Raw genomic sequence first — 14776 nt, forward strand, 5'->3', positions numbered from 1 at the left:
AAGGTGTAATCTTGTTTGGAATAGTAAAATAGTAGTTTTAACTATTTTCTGAAATTATGAGTTTAATTTTTTTCCTTGAAATATTTATTAAATGCTTTTAAAAAACAATAACGATTTTCAATTCAATCCCGCCGTATGTAGTAGCTATGTGAAAAACATAAAATTATATATTTAAGTAAATATTCAAATTATAATTTTGAATACTTTTTTCTTTCAAATCAAGTATGGATGTCTATCATGGGCATGCCCACCTACTAGCAAAAGTTTGGATGCTCGGGTAGGTTAGAATGCTCTGTTTGAGAGCACATTGTTTCTCGACATGCTTGAAATAGCCTGAATTTTTTCTATGGCCGTGTATGGCAAATACAAGGTACCATGTCAAAAAAAAAATTCGTCATTTAAAAAAAAATAGTTTTCCTCGTGAAAAAGGTTAATAAATGGGCTAACGTGTCACTGCGTGCCATACGGTGTCGGAAGTCATCTATACAAGCCAAGTATGCATGACATGGGCATGCCCACCTATTGCAAAAGTTTTGGTTAGTCATAAGATTTACAAAAGAATACCATGTTCAACACCAAGTTTTCACATAGGATAGAAGAATAGGATTGGGAGCACCTCATTTCTTGACATCACTTAAATGACCCCAATTTTCCATGGCCTTGTATGACCAATTCAACAAAGCAGGCCAAGTTTTTTTTTGGACTTTTCGACAAGTTTTGTATTTATGGGTTTTTCTTCATTGAAAAAGGGTCGGACATGTCACAACTTGCATATGGTGTTGAAGCCGTTCAAACGCATGTATGGCTACCATGGGCATGTTCATGTTCTTGCAAAAGTTGGGGTCACTTTAAGGATGTTGCAATAAAGGTCCGTTTGAAAGCGTGTTTTTTTACATCTGCCAAATGACTCCAAAAAAATTCCATCAACTTCTGTGAACATTCAAGGCACTTTGTTTGTATTTCTATTCATTTGTGTCTTCCCTGAAGTTTTCTCTCTGAAAAAGGACTGATGAATGGTTGAACATGTCCCATCGTGCCAACCACGTAAGAAGTTGCTCAAACCTAACATGAATGCCTATGTCCGTTTCATGCAACTGCAAGAAGTTTGAGTCGTGTATCTATAGTCCAAAGAAACCACGAGTTGAGAGTAGTGTGGTAGGCTAGGCGAGATGCATGCATTTTTTTCTTCTGATCTGGGTGATTTCGTTATTTGTCATTTCCGTGATTATCGATCAACATGAGCATTTTATATGTCATGACCATTTATTTCAATTTTTTACAATTTTGGAATTTCAAATGGTGTATGAAATTTTTAAAAACTTCAAACACATTTTCCAAAATTGTTAACAACTTCCCAACAATTGATGTTGAACACAAATTTCAAACCACGTATTTTAATAAAAAATATATCAATGCTTTCTGAAGTTCAAACATTTCTTAAATTCAAAAACAGACACATTTAAACAATACTGGAAGGCAAGAATAGTTTTTGGTATTCCAAAGTATGCTTCAAAATTAATAATAAAGTTTAGAAAGGAGAAATGTAATTAACGATAAAAGGGGAAATCGTTAGATATTGGCCCAACTAGGCGATGAATTCGCTTCCATCTCGTGCCTATTAGGCAGACCCAAGCATTCGCGGATTTCAGAAAAGTTCATCTCTTTTTTTTGTAAAATATAGTACAAACTAATGTAACTATTAGGGAAGTTTTTCTCAAATTTTTAAATATTTTTGGAAAAAATTCTGCATATTAAAAATTGTTAAACTGTAAAAAAAATGCAGATTATATGAAATTTCAATAAAAAAGTTGCAACAAAGTTGGATTAGCTCAAAAAAGTTAGGCCGATCCATGCTTTTGTAGATTTCAGTTCGTCTCTTTTCTCCTAAAATTTTGTACAAACTAATCTACCTAGTAGTGAATATTTTCTGAAATTTTTGAATCTTTTTAGAACTAAATTTCTACCTATTCAAAAAAATCACAAATTCTGTAAACAAACTGTAAAAAATTCGCAGATTCTTAAAAGTTTCTATAAAAAGGTTGGGAAAAAAGTTCGATTAACCAAAGAAGATTCAAAAATTTAAGAAAAAGCTGACAACACAAAATAGATGAAAACCCTTTTTTTGCTACTCTTTGCGACAAAGCGTGGCTCATTCGCATATAGGCAAATGATCTAGCAAATAAGATGGGCTAGCGAAAATTAGCAATGGTGCCCTTTAAAAAAAATATTTTTCTATAATATAAAAAAACTGAAATTTGTTGTAAACACACACACATGTATATTATGTATATACAAAATTTATATCATTTCACTTTCACACGTGGCATACAAAAAATGACAAATGTGTATTTTTAAATGGGCTTCTTTTTTTTGTTATTGGGCCAAAAATTTGTTATGTTTGTACACCTTGCAAATTACATTTTTACAAATCGAAATCTCACTGATCCGTAATGAATACATAGAAGTTTTCACAGAATTGTTTTTTTTTGAAACTTTTAAATATTTTCCTCATCTTTTTCAAAAAAGGCATCAAGGTATCCGGGCGCGTCTGCGAACACTGACCAGTCACGTCTCAAATATGTATTCTATAAACAGACACGTTAAATCTCATATCTCAAATTTACAAACCATGCAACTACTACGTGATGCATTATACACATCCTTCGACTACTCCATTAGTACTAACATGTCATTGGACTGTTAAAATTTCTCATGTTTGGCTATGACGGACATCAGCGATGATTGCTCTTGCCTTTCGCAGAGTCCTTGTCGTCCTTCTCGTCGAAGTATCGATCGAAGACGTAGTACGGATCGAGCCGCACCTGCTCATCACGAGAGATGTCCTCGCCGTCACTCATCTCCTCCACATCCTTCGGTGATAGTCCGGCCATTTTCCGAACCGTTCGATTCTTCTAGCCCGCGAGGCTAGGAGGTTCCGAACCAATGTGTGCGTCTATTTCTAAAGAGCAGAGTTGAAACCAGGTTACTTGAAAGGGGTATACATGGATCTGTTTCTAAACTCTTTTTTAAGAATGAGAACTAACCGAACCACTAACTTAATTTTAAGTGGAATGAAGAAGCGACGGACATCGACATGGGCTTGTTCGAGTACCCAATTAAATATCATGTCCTATTCCTTGCAACCACCTTGACCTGGAGCAAATTCTCCAGAGCATGCCGGCAACGCGTGTCACTTTTTCGGTGAAATACCTAGACCTACCACTCTTAGTTTGGTAACTCAAGAAGGTGGATTTTCAATATCTTGAGGATAAGACGGTCGAAAAATTGGTCATTTCGCTTTGTTCGGTTCGGTCTTTTCTCTTTGTTCGGTTCGGTCTTTTCACTTTGTTCGGTTCGGTCTTTTCTCTTTGTTCAGTTCGGTCTTTTTGGTCTTTCAAAGAATTGGTCTTCTATAATTAAAGACCAAAATAATTTCGGTCTTTTCAGTTATTCACTATTCGGTCTTCGATCTTTACTGTTCGGTCTTCGGTCCCGACCAAACACATCAAATTATTGTATATAAACAAACTACAGAGTACATAGATATATGTGTACAAAGGAGTGTGTGTACAAAGACAACAAATATTGTATATAGGTGCATCCGTGCATGTGGACATGTGGTCATAAGAAAATTCAAACAAGTTGTATATACGCACATGAGTATAATACAGGCTGTACAACACATGAAAATCTTAATATAGAAAATCAGACAATATATTTGACAACACGGAGTAAAAAGATCAAGTAACATCGGCCGATTGAATTGACCAGCAGCAAACAGCCAAACACAACAACACTTAACATGAAATAAATCAAGTCCAGTACATGATTTCAATTCAGCAACAAACAACAAACATTAAGGTCTCACACTCTCACTCTCAATTCTCAATTCTCAAGTCTGAGGTCACAAATCACAAGCACAAAATGATACCTAAAACAGCATGTTTTCAACATGATTTCAGTTCAGCCATGAGTAGACGTGCACGTCACATTGTTGGTCGACTTGCACAGTTGTTTGACTTGGCCATGGTAGAAGCAACAACACCAGTATTGACCTTGCGCTTTCCCTTTACCATGTCACCAAATTCTTCAATCAATTGTGACACAAGTCAAATATTCAATCAAATTCCATAATCTGCTAGCAGGCTAGAACAACGAATATGCTTGATGCTTCTTTTGTACAAGTGTGATATGTTGTAGAATAAGAATGGAAATGGAAAACTGATGTGCATTCGGTTAAGGAAAAATAATGCTTTAACCAAATGGAAATGGACAAGTTGGCTGATTGGCATGCACATTATTCTCTGCAATAAAAAACAAATGCATGGACAAGTTGGCTGATTGATTTACCTTTCTCTAGCACTTCTAATTCTTCCAAGTTCTCCTTAATGTCATCATGGTCTGTTGACCTTCTCAGCCAGTCTTGTGTACAATCACTACCATATAGCCATCTTGTTGCTGAGAAGTCCAACAATCAGTGGTTACACACACACTTCCACAATTCTCTTTGAAAAAACCTATTCAACTTGGACTTCTTTTCTAGATAGATTTTGACAGTGTCCCTGGTACAAGTTCATCTTGATGGTGGACTGAAGCGGGGGCAAGCAGCTGAAATGTGGTTTCTGAATCCAGATTTCTCACCAAATGCAAAAGGCACTTCATCCTCTATGACCATTACAACAAATGCCTTCCTAACTCTCTCCGCGTCATATCTCCAAGTGTTGATGCCATCTCGTGGAGTTGCTTACAAAGTGGTCTGATTTGGATCCATTTTCCTATTTGGATTGCGCTTGCATGTACCAAAGTGCCTTCGCATTGGTGTCGTCCCATTGATTGATGTAGCGGCTTGAATAGGTCGGTCACAATACTTGCACTTTCCTTCCTTCACTAACCCCTTGTCATAAAAAAACATTGATGAAATGCTCCCAAAATTGTGATCTTGATGCCATTTGCTTCCGTCCTTTTGGCTTGTCATCTTGAGCAGCTTCTGACATGGCACCTTTAACAGATTTTGCTTCACGATCTTCATCTTCAATGACACTACGCAAGACCGATTCACCTCGTGCTTCTGCATATGCCTCTACACTAAAAAAGGGATCGTCTTTGTCTTTCAGCTCCTCAGTGCATCCATATTCCAGTATAGAAACCATCTACAGAAAAAGAGGACATTTATCTGTCAAACAACTTTGAGATCAGCAAATCACAACATAAATGTCTCCTGCATACTTATTTTCGTGGTATCTCTTATCAGCCAACATTTGACATAGAGAAAGTGCATATATTGCCTACAAAATGCCTACTGCATACTTATTTTCGCAGATTTACAAAGAGAGACGGAGTAGCTCACCTTAAGCAATGATGTGGAAGCAGACGACAAGCCGCCAGACAACATGGAAGAAGACGTGGTGATGAACTGCAGCCGGTCATCGGGAATCGGGAGGTGGAGCAGTGGTGGGGGATGGCGCGTCACAGGCACAGGCAGTGGGGCGACCTGGTCTCAGGGAGGGTTGGGGATGGCGACGCGGCTCGCGTGGTGCAGGTCTTTAGGTTGTCGCTCGGGTTGTCAATGTTCAGTGGCTAGGGCCGCCGCTCGGGGCGTCGGTCTTCGTCGGTCAGGACCGCCACTCGGACATCGATCTTCACCGGTCAAGGTTGCCGCTCGGGCACTTGATGCGATTCGCAGCACCGACGCGCATCGAGCCACAACGAGGGCTGCCAGCTAGGGTTAGTAGTGGGAGGGACTGGGAGTTGGGATATGGGAGAGAGAGACCGAGAGAATTGGAAACGGCCGAACGAGAGTGAATGGGAGGGGACCGAGAGTCCGAGAGAATGGGGTTCGTGTTCCGTGTGTGTGTGTGTGAATGGGCTAGCGAGATGGGCATTTGTTAAACTATTATTGTTGGGGAACGTTGCATGGGAAACAAAAAAATTCCTACGCACACGAAGACCTATCATGGTGATGATCATCTACGAGAGAGAGATCGGATCTACATACCCTTGTAGATCGCTAAGCGGGAAGTGTTAAGAAACGCGTTTGATGTAGTGGAACGTCTTTGTGATTCAAATCACCGTCGTCCCACGATCCGTCCCGATCTAATACCGAACGGACGACACCTCCACGTTCAGCACACATACAACTCGATGACGATCTCCGTCTTCTTGATCCAGCAAGAGAGACGGAGAAGTAGATGAGTTCTCCGGCAGCGTGCCGCCGTGCCGCCGTTGGTGGTGATCTATTCCTGCAGGGCTTCGCCTAAGCACCGCAGAAATCCGATCTAGAGGAGGAACTACAAACTAGAGGAGAGGGTTGCACGTGGCTGAAATTGTGTCTCAAAAACCCTAAAACCTCTAGTGTATATGGGAGGAAGGTGGTGCTAGCCTTGAGCCCCAAGGAGAGCCTCCTTGGGCTCGGCCGACGCTAGGGAGGTGGAGTCCTCCTCCAATCCTACTTGGAGTAGGACTCCTCCCCAAGTTGTCCACCTCTTTTGGTTTTTTCCACTTTTACCTCATGGGCTTTCTTTGGTTGACTAGTCAGCCCACTAAGAGCTATTGCGCTACCATCAAGTCCACGTGGCCTTCTTGGGTAGTGGTGGGCCCACCTGGTGGGCCCCCGGTACCCATTCGTCACTCCCGGTACACTGCCGACAATGCCCGCAATTCTTCCGGAATCCAAATACCAACTTCCTATATATCAATCTTTGTTTCCGGACCATTCCAGAAACCCTTGTGACGTCCGGGATCTCATCCGGGACTCCAAACAAAACTTCGGTCGCCAGCACCTATAACTCAACTATACCGAAAACGTCACCGAACCTTAAGTGTGCAGACCCTGCGGGTTCGAGAACTATGCAGACATGACCCGAGACACTGCCCGGTCAATATCCAATAGCGGGACCTGGATGTCCATATTGGATCCTACATATTCTACGAAGATCTTATTGTTGGAAATATGCCATAGAGGCAATGATAAATAGTTATTATTATATTTCATGTTTAAAGATAATCATTTATTATCCATGCTATAATTGTATTGAATGAAAACATAGATACATGTGTGGATACATAGACACAACAATGTCCCTAGTAAGCCTCTAGTTGCCTAGCCAGTTGATCAAGGATAGTCAAGGTTTTCTGTCTATGTGCAAAGTGTTCTTGCTTGATAACTGGATCACATCATTAGGAGAATCATGTGATGGACTAGACCCAAACTATGAACGTAGCATATTGATCGTGTCGTTTTATTGCTATAGTTTTGTGCTTGTCAAGTATTTGTTCCTATGACCATGAGATCATATAACTCACTGGCACCGGAGGAATGCCTTGTGTGTATCAAACGTCACAACGTAACTGGGTGACTATAAAGGTGCTCTACAGGTATCTCCGAAGGTGTCCGTTGAGTTAGTATGGATCAAGATTGGGATTTGTCACTCCGTGTGACGGAGAGGTATCTCGGGGCCCACTCGGTAATACAACATCACACACAAGCCTTGCAAGCAATGTGACTAAGTGTAAGTCACGGGATCTTGTATTAGGGAACGAGTAAAGAGACTTGCTGGTAACGAGATAGAAATAGGTATGCGGATACCGACGATCGAATCTCGCACAAGTAACATACCGAAGGACAAAGGGAATGACATACGAGATTATATGAATCCTTGACACCGAGGTTCAACCGATAAGATCTTCGGAGAATATGTAGGATCCAATATGGGCATCCAGGTCCCTCTATTGGATATTGACCAAGGAGTACCTCGGGGCATGTCTACATAGTTCTCAAACCCGCAGGGTCTGCACACTTAAGGTTTGGCGATGTTTTAATATAGTTGAGTTATATGCGTGGTTACCGAATGTTGTTCGGAGTCCCGGATGAGATCATGGACGTCACGAGGGTTTCCGGAATGGTCCGAAGGCGAATATTGATATATAGGATGGCTTCATTTGGTTACCGGAAAGTTTTCGAGCATTACCGGGAATGTACCGGGAGTGACGAATGAGTTCCGGAAGTTCACCGGGAGGGGGGCAACCCTCCCGGGGGAAGCCCAAAGGACTTATGGGTGGCACACCAGCCCTTAGTGGGCTGGTGGGACAACCCAATAAGTCCTATGCGCCATAGAGAGAAAACCAAAGAAAAAAAAGGTGGGAAAGAAGGGAAGGACTCCACTTTCCAATCCTAGTTGGACTAGGATTGGAGTAGGAGTCCTCCTCCTCCTCTTGGCCGGCGCACCTTGGGGGCTTGGCCCTCAAGGCAAGTCCCTCCCCCTCCCTCCTATATATACTGGTGATTTAGGGCTGATTTGAGACAACTTTGCCACGTGCAACTCAGATCTAGGCACCATAGTTTTACCTCTAGATCGTATTTCTGCGGAGCTCCAGCGGAGCCCTGCAGGAGTAGATCCTTCACCACCAACGGAGCGCCGTCACGCTGTCGGAGAACTCATCTACTTCTTCGTCTTGCTTGCTGGATCAAGAAGGCCAAGATCATCCTCGACCTGTACGTGTGCTGAACGTAGAGGTGCCATCCGTTCGGCACTAGATCGGAGCGGATCATGGGACGGATCGCGGGACGGTTCGTGAGACGGTTCACGGGGCGGATCAAGGCATGTGAAGATGTTCCACTACATCAACCGTGTTTCTTAACTCTTCCTGCTGTGCGATCTACAAGGGTACGTAGATCCGAATCTCCTCTCGTAGATGGACATCACCATGATAGGTCTTCGTGCGCGTAGGAAATTTTTTGTTTCCCACACGACGTTCCCCAACAGTGGCATCATGAGCTAGGTTCATGTGTAGATGTAATCTCGAGTAGAGCACAAAGGGTTTTGTGGACGGTGATGTTCGATTTGCTGCCCTCCTTAGTCTTTTCTCGATTCGACGGTATTGTTGGATTGAAGCGGCCCGGACCGACATTATTCATAGGCTTACGAAAGACTGGTTTCATCGCTTGACATGCAACCTCGTTGCATAAAGATGACTGGCGGGTGTCGGTTTCTTCAACTTTAGTTGAATTGGTTTTGACCGAGGCGGTCCTTGGAGAGGTTAAATAGCAATTTGCACATCTCCGTTGTGGTTTTTGCGTAAGTAAGATGCGATCTACTAGATACCCATAGCAGCCATGTAAAACATGCAACAACAATTAGAGGACGTCTAACTAGTTTTTGCAGGGTATGCTTGTGATATGATATGGCCAATGACGTGATGTGATATATTGGATGTATGCGATGATCATGTTGTAATAGTTAATATCAACTTGCACGTCGATGGTACGACAACCGACAGGAGCCATAGGGTTGTCTTTAAACTAACGTTTGTGTTTGCAGATGTGTTTCCTATATTGCTAGGACGTAGCTTTAGTAGTAATAGCATAAGTAGCACGACAACCCCGATGGCGACACGTTGATGGAGATCATGGTGTGGCGCCGGTGACAAGAAGATCGTGCCGGTGCTTTGGTGATGGAGATCAAGAAGCACATAATGATGGCCATATCATGTCACTTATGAATTGCATGTGATGTTAATACTTTTATGCACCTTATTTCACTTAGAATGACGGTAGCATTATAAGTTGATCTCTCACTAAATTTGAAGACGAAATTGTGTTCTCCCCGACTGTGCACCGTTGCTACAGTTCGTCGTTTCGAGACACCATGTGATGATCGGGTGTGATAGACTCAACGTTCACATACAACGGGTGCAAAACAGTTGCACACGCGGAACACTCGGGTTAAGCTTGACGAGCCTATCATGTGAATACATGGCCTCGGAACACATGAGACCGAAAGGTCGAGCATGAATTATATAGTCGATATGATTAGCATAGAGATGCTTACCACTGAAACTATCCTCAACTCACGTGATGATCGGACTTGAGCTAGTGAAATTGGATCATGTACCACTGATACGTCCATTTTGCATCATGCTTTCATGTTGATATTTATCGCTTTATGGACTATTATATTACTTTGCTGTATCATACTTATGCCTTTGCTCTCTTATTTTGCAAGGTTTATTTGAAGAGGGAGAATACCGACAGCTGGAATTCTGGACTGGAAAAGGAGCAAGTATGAGTCCTCTATCCTGCGCAACTCCAAATGCCCTGAAAATCAACGTGGAATTTTTTGGGAATATATAAAAAATACTGGGCGAAAGAAGTGCCAGAGGGCAGCTGCCAGGGGCCCACAAGCCTGGTAGCCGCCGCCCACCTCGCGGCGGCTACAAGGCTTGTGGGACCCCTGGTGGCCCACTGGCCCCCCTCTTCTGCTATATGAAGGGTTTCGTCCAGAAAAAAAATCAGGGTGGAGCTTTTTCGTGGATTCTCGGCCACCACGAGGCGGAACTTGAGCAGAACCAATCTAGAGCTCCGGCAGGACGATCCTGCCGGGGAAACTTCCCTCCTGTAGGGGGAAATCGTCGCCATCGTCATCACCAACACTCCTCTCGTCGAAGGGGAGTCATCTCCATCAACATCTTCATCAGCACCATCTCCTCTCCAAACCCTAGTTCATCTCTTGTAACCAATCTCCGTCTCGCGACTCCGATTGGTACTTGTAAGGTTGCTAGTACTGTTGATTACTCTTTATAGTTGATGCTAGTTGGATTACTTGGTGGAAGAGTTTATGTTCAGATCCTTGATGCTACTAATTACACCTTTGATCATGATTATGATTATGCTTTGTGAGTAGTTACTTTTGTTCCTGAGGACATGGGATAAGTCTTGCTAATAATAGTCATGTGAATTTGGTATTCGTTCGGTATTTTGATATGCTGTATGCTGTCTTTTCCTCTAGTGGTGTTATGTGAACGTCGACTACATAACACTTCACCATATTTGGGCCTAGAGGAAGGCATTGGGGAGTAGTAAGTAGATGATGGGTTGCTAGAGTGACAGAAGCTTAAACCCCAGTCTATGCGTTGCTTCGTAAGGGGCTGATTTGGATCCACTAGTTTAATGCTATGGTTAGACGTTGTCTTAATTCTTCTTTCGTAGTTGCAGATGCTTGCGAGAGGGGTTAATCATAAGTGGGATGCTTGTCCAAGTAAGGGCATTACCCAAGCGCCGGTCCACCCACATATCAAACTATCAAAGTAACGAACGCGAATCACATGAACATGATGAAACTAGCATGACAGAAATTCCCGTGTGTCCTCGGGAGCGCTTTTCCTCCTATAAGACTTTGTTCAGGCTTGTCCCTTGCTACAAAAGGGATTGGGCCACTTTTCTGCACCGTTGTTACTCTTGTTACTTGTTACTTTTCACCTGCTTCATTTCACCTCACTACACCATCACTTGGTACCGCTACTTTCAGTGCCTGCAGTTATTACCTTGATGAAAACTGTTTATCAGAGCCTTCTGCTCCTCGTTGGGTTCGACACTCTTACTTATAGAAAGGACTATGATTGATCCCCTATACTTGTGGGTCATCAAGACTCTTTTCTGGCGCCGTTGCCGGGGAGGGAAGTGCCTTTGGTAAGTGGAATTTGTTAAGGAAACATTTATATACCGTGCTGAAATTTATGGTCACTTGTCACCATGGAAACTGTTCCTTTGAGGATTTTGTTCGGGGTATCTTCACCACAAAGGAAGCATGAGGATTTGCTCCTCAACCTGAGGTGCCTACTGAAAATATCTTTTATGAAATTCCTTCGGGTATGCTTGAGAAACTGCTGGCTAATCCTTTTACAGGAGATGAATCATCACATCCAGACTTGCATCTAATCTATGTAGATGAAGTTTGTGGTTTATTTAAGCTTGCAGGTTTGCCCGAGGATGAGGTAAAGAAGAAAGTATTTCCTTTATCTTTGAAGGATAAGGCGTTGACATGGTATAGGCTATGTGATGATACTGGATCATGGGACTACAATCGGTTGAAATTGGAATTTCATCAAAAGTTTTATCCTATGCATTTAGTACATCGTGATCGGAATTTTATTTATAACTTTTGGCCTCATGATAGGGAAAGCATAGCTCAAGCTTGGGGGAGGCTTAAATCAACGCTATATTCATGCCCCAATCATGAGCTCTCGAGAGAAATTATCACTCAAAACTTTTATGCTCGGCTTTCTCAAGATGATCGTACCATGCTTGACACGTCTTGTACCTGTTCTTTTATGAAGAAGGATATTGACCACAAGTGGAATTTATTGGAAAGAATCAAACGTACCTCTGAAGATTGGGAGCTTGAAGAAGGTAAGGAGTCAGGTATGAATTTCTAGTTTGATTGCGTTAAATCTTTTGTTGAAACAAACACTTTTAGAGATTTTAGCGCTAAGTATGGACTTGACTCTGAGATAGTAGCTTCTCTTTGTGAATATTTTGCTGCACATGTTGATCTTCCCAAAGAGAAGTGGTTTAAGTATCATCCGCCTGTAGAAGTCAACATAGTTAAACACAATCTAGTTGAAGAGAAAGTCATTGCCTTTAGTGATCCTATTGTTCCTTATGCCTACGCTGAGAAACCACCTTACCCTGCTAGGAAAAAGGATTTTTCTAAAGCTCCAACCGTGATATGTAGGGGTTACATTAGACCACTTGCACCCCTGAGGAAATTAGAGTTGAACCTAGTGTTGTTATTATCAAAGATCTCCTAGCCGAAGACATAGACGGGCATGTTATCAAATTCTGTGAGGACTCCGCTAGAATTGCTAAACCTCACGCGAAAGACAAATACGGACCTGTAGTTGGCCTGCCCGTTGTTTCTGTCAAGATAGGAGATCACCGTTATCATGGTTTATGTGATATGGGTGCTAGTGTTAGTGCAATACCCCGGTCCCTATACGATGAAATCAAAGATGAGATTGCACCTGCTGAGTTAGAACCCATTGATGTCACTATTACGCTAGCTAATAGAGACACTATCTACCCTGTGGGAATTGTGCGAGATGTAGAAGTCTTGTGTGGTAAGACGAAGTACCCTACTGATTTCCTCGTCATTGCTACTGCACAAGATAGCTTTTGTCCCATCATATTTGGTAGACCCTTTCTCAGCACTGTCAACGCTCATATTGATTGCATTAAACAGACTGTCACTGTTAGTTTCGAGGGTGTGTCTCATGAATTTAACTTCTCCAAGTTTGGAAGACAACCCCATGAAAAAGAGTCGTCTGGTAGGGATGAAATCATTGCTCTTGCCTCTATTGCTGTACCTCCTACGGATCCTTTAGAGCAATATCTGCTTGAGCATGAAAATGATATGCATATGGATGAAAGAGATGAGATAGATAAAATTGTTTTAGAACAATATCCTATTCTCAAGAATAATCTGCCTATTGAACTGCTTGGGGATCCTCCCCCACCGAAGGGTGATCCTGTGTTTGAGCTAAAACAGTTACCAAATACTCTTAAGTTTGCCTACCTTGATGAGAAGGAGATATATCCTGTAATTATTAGTGCTCACCTCTCGAATCACGAAGAGAAGAAGTTATTAAAAGCTTTGAGGAAGCACCGTGCGGCTATTGGATATACTCTTGATGATCTTAAGGGTATTAGTCCCACTCTATTTCAGCACAAGATTAAAACTGATCCTGATTCTAAACCAGTTGTTGATCATCAAAGGAGATTAAATCCTAGGATGAAAGAGGTCGTGAGAAAAGAAATATTAAAGCTTCTGGAAGCAGGAATCATTTATCTTGTTGCTCATAGTGACTGGGTAAGTCCAGTACATTGAGTACCTAAGAAGGGAGGTATCATCGTCGTTCCTAATGATAAGAATGAACTAATCCCACAGAGGATTATTACTGGCTAGAGGATGGTGATAGACTTCCGGAAACTGAACAAGGCAACCAGGAAAGACCATTATCCTTTGCCGTTTATCGACCAAATGCTAAAAAAAAGCTATCTAAACACACACACTTCTGCTTTCTAGACGGTTATTCAGGTTTCTCGCAAATACCTGTTGCACAATTTGATTAGGAGAAAACCACTTTCACCTGCCCCTTCGGTACCTTTGCTTATAGACGTATGCCTTTTGGCTTATGCAATGCACCTGCCACCTTTCAAAGATGTATGATGGCTATATTCTCTGACTTTTGTGAAAATATTATTGAGGTTTTCATGGATGATTTCTCCGTTTACGGTTCTTCCTTTGATGATTGCCTCAGCAATCTTGATCGAGTCTTACAGAGTTGTAAATATACCAACCTCGTCTTGAACTGGGAGAAGTGCCACTTCATGGTTAATCAAGGCATCGTCTTAGGCCACAAAATCTCTGAGAAAGGCATTGAAGTTGATAAGGCTAAGGTTGATGCAATTGAGAAAATGCCTTGCCTCACATATATCAGAGGTATACGAAGTTTCCTAGGTCATGTTGGTTTATATAGAAGGTTCATTAAAGACTTCTCTAAGATTTCTAGGCCTCTTACCAACCTCTTGCAGAAGGATGTTCCTTTTGTTTTTGATGAGGATTGTGAGGAAGCTTTCGAAATACTTAAGAAGGCCTTGATAACCGCACCTATTGTTCAACCACCTGATTGGAACTTGCCCTTTGAAATCATGTGCGATGCTAGTGATTATGTTGTTGGTGCTGTTCTAGGACAAAGAGTTGACAAGAAGTTGAATGTCATTCACTACGCTAGTAAAACTCTAGACACTGCCCAAAGAAACTATGCCACTACAGAGAAGGAGTTTTTAGCAGTCGTGTTTGCATGTGAAAAGTTCATATCTTATATAGTTGACTCCAAAGTCACTATTCACTCTGATCATGCTGCTATTAAGTACCTTATGGAGAAGAAGGACGCTAAGCCTAGGCTAATCAGATGGGTTCTCCTGCTACAGGAATTTGTT

At 42.0% G+C, this 14776-nt stretch overlaps 1 pseudogene; it reads left to right on the forward strand.

Moving 5' to 3' along the window:
* Positions 1 to 14776, forward strand: part of LOC123428618 — a 151641-nt pseudogene that overhangs the window by 25863 nt on the left and 111002 nt on the right.

The sequence above is a fragment of the Hordeum vulgare genome, chromosome 2H (genome assembly GCF_904849725.1).
Source record: "Hordeum vulgare subsp. vulgare chromosome 2H, MorexV3_pseudomolecules_assembly, whole genome shotgun sequence".
NCBI classification, from domain to species: domain Eukaryota; kingdom Viridiplantae; phylum Streptophyta; class Magnoliopsida; order Poales; family Poaceae; genus Hordeum; species Hordeum vulgare.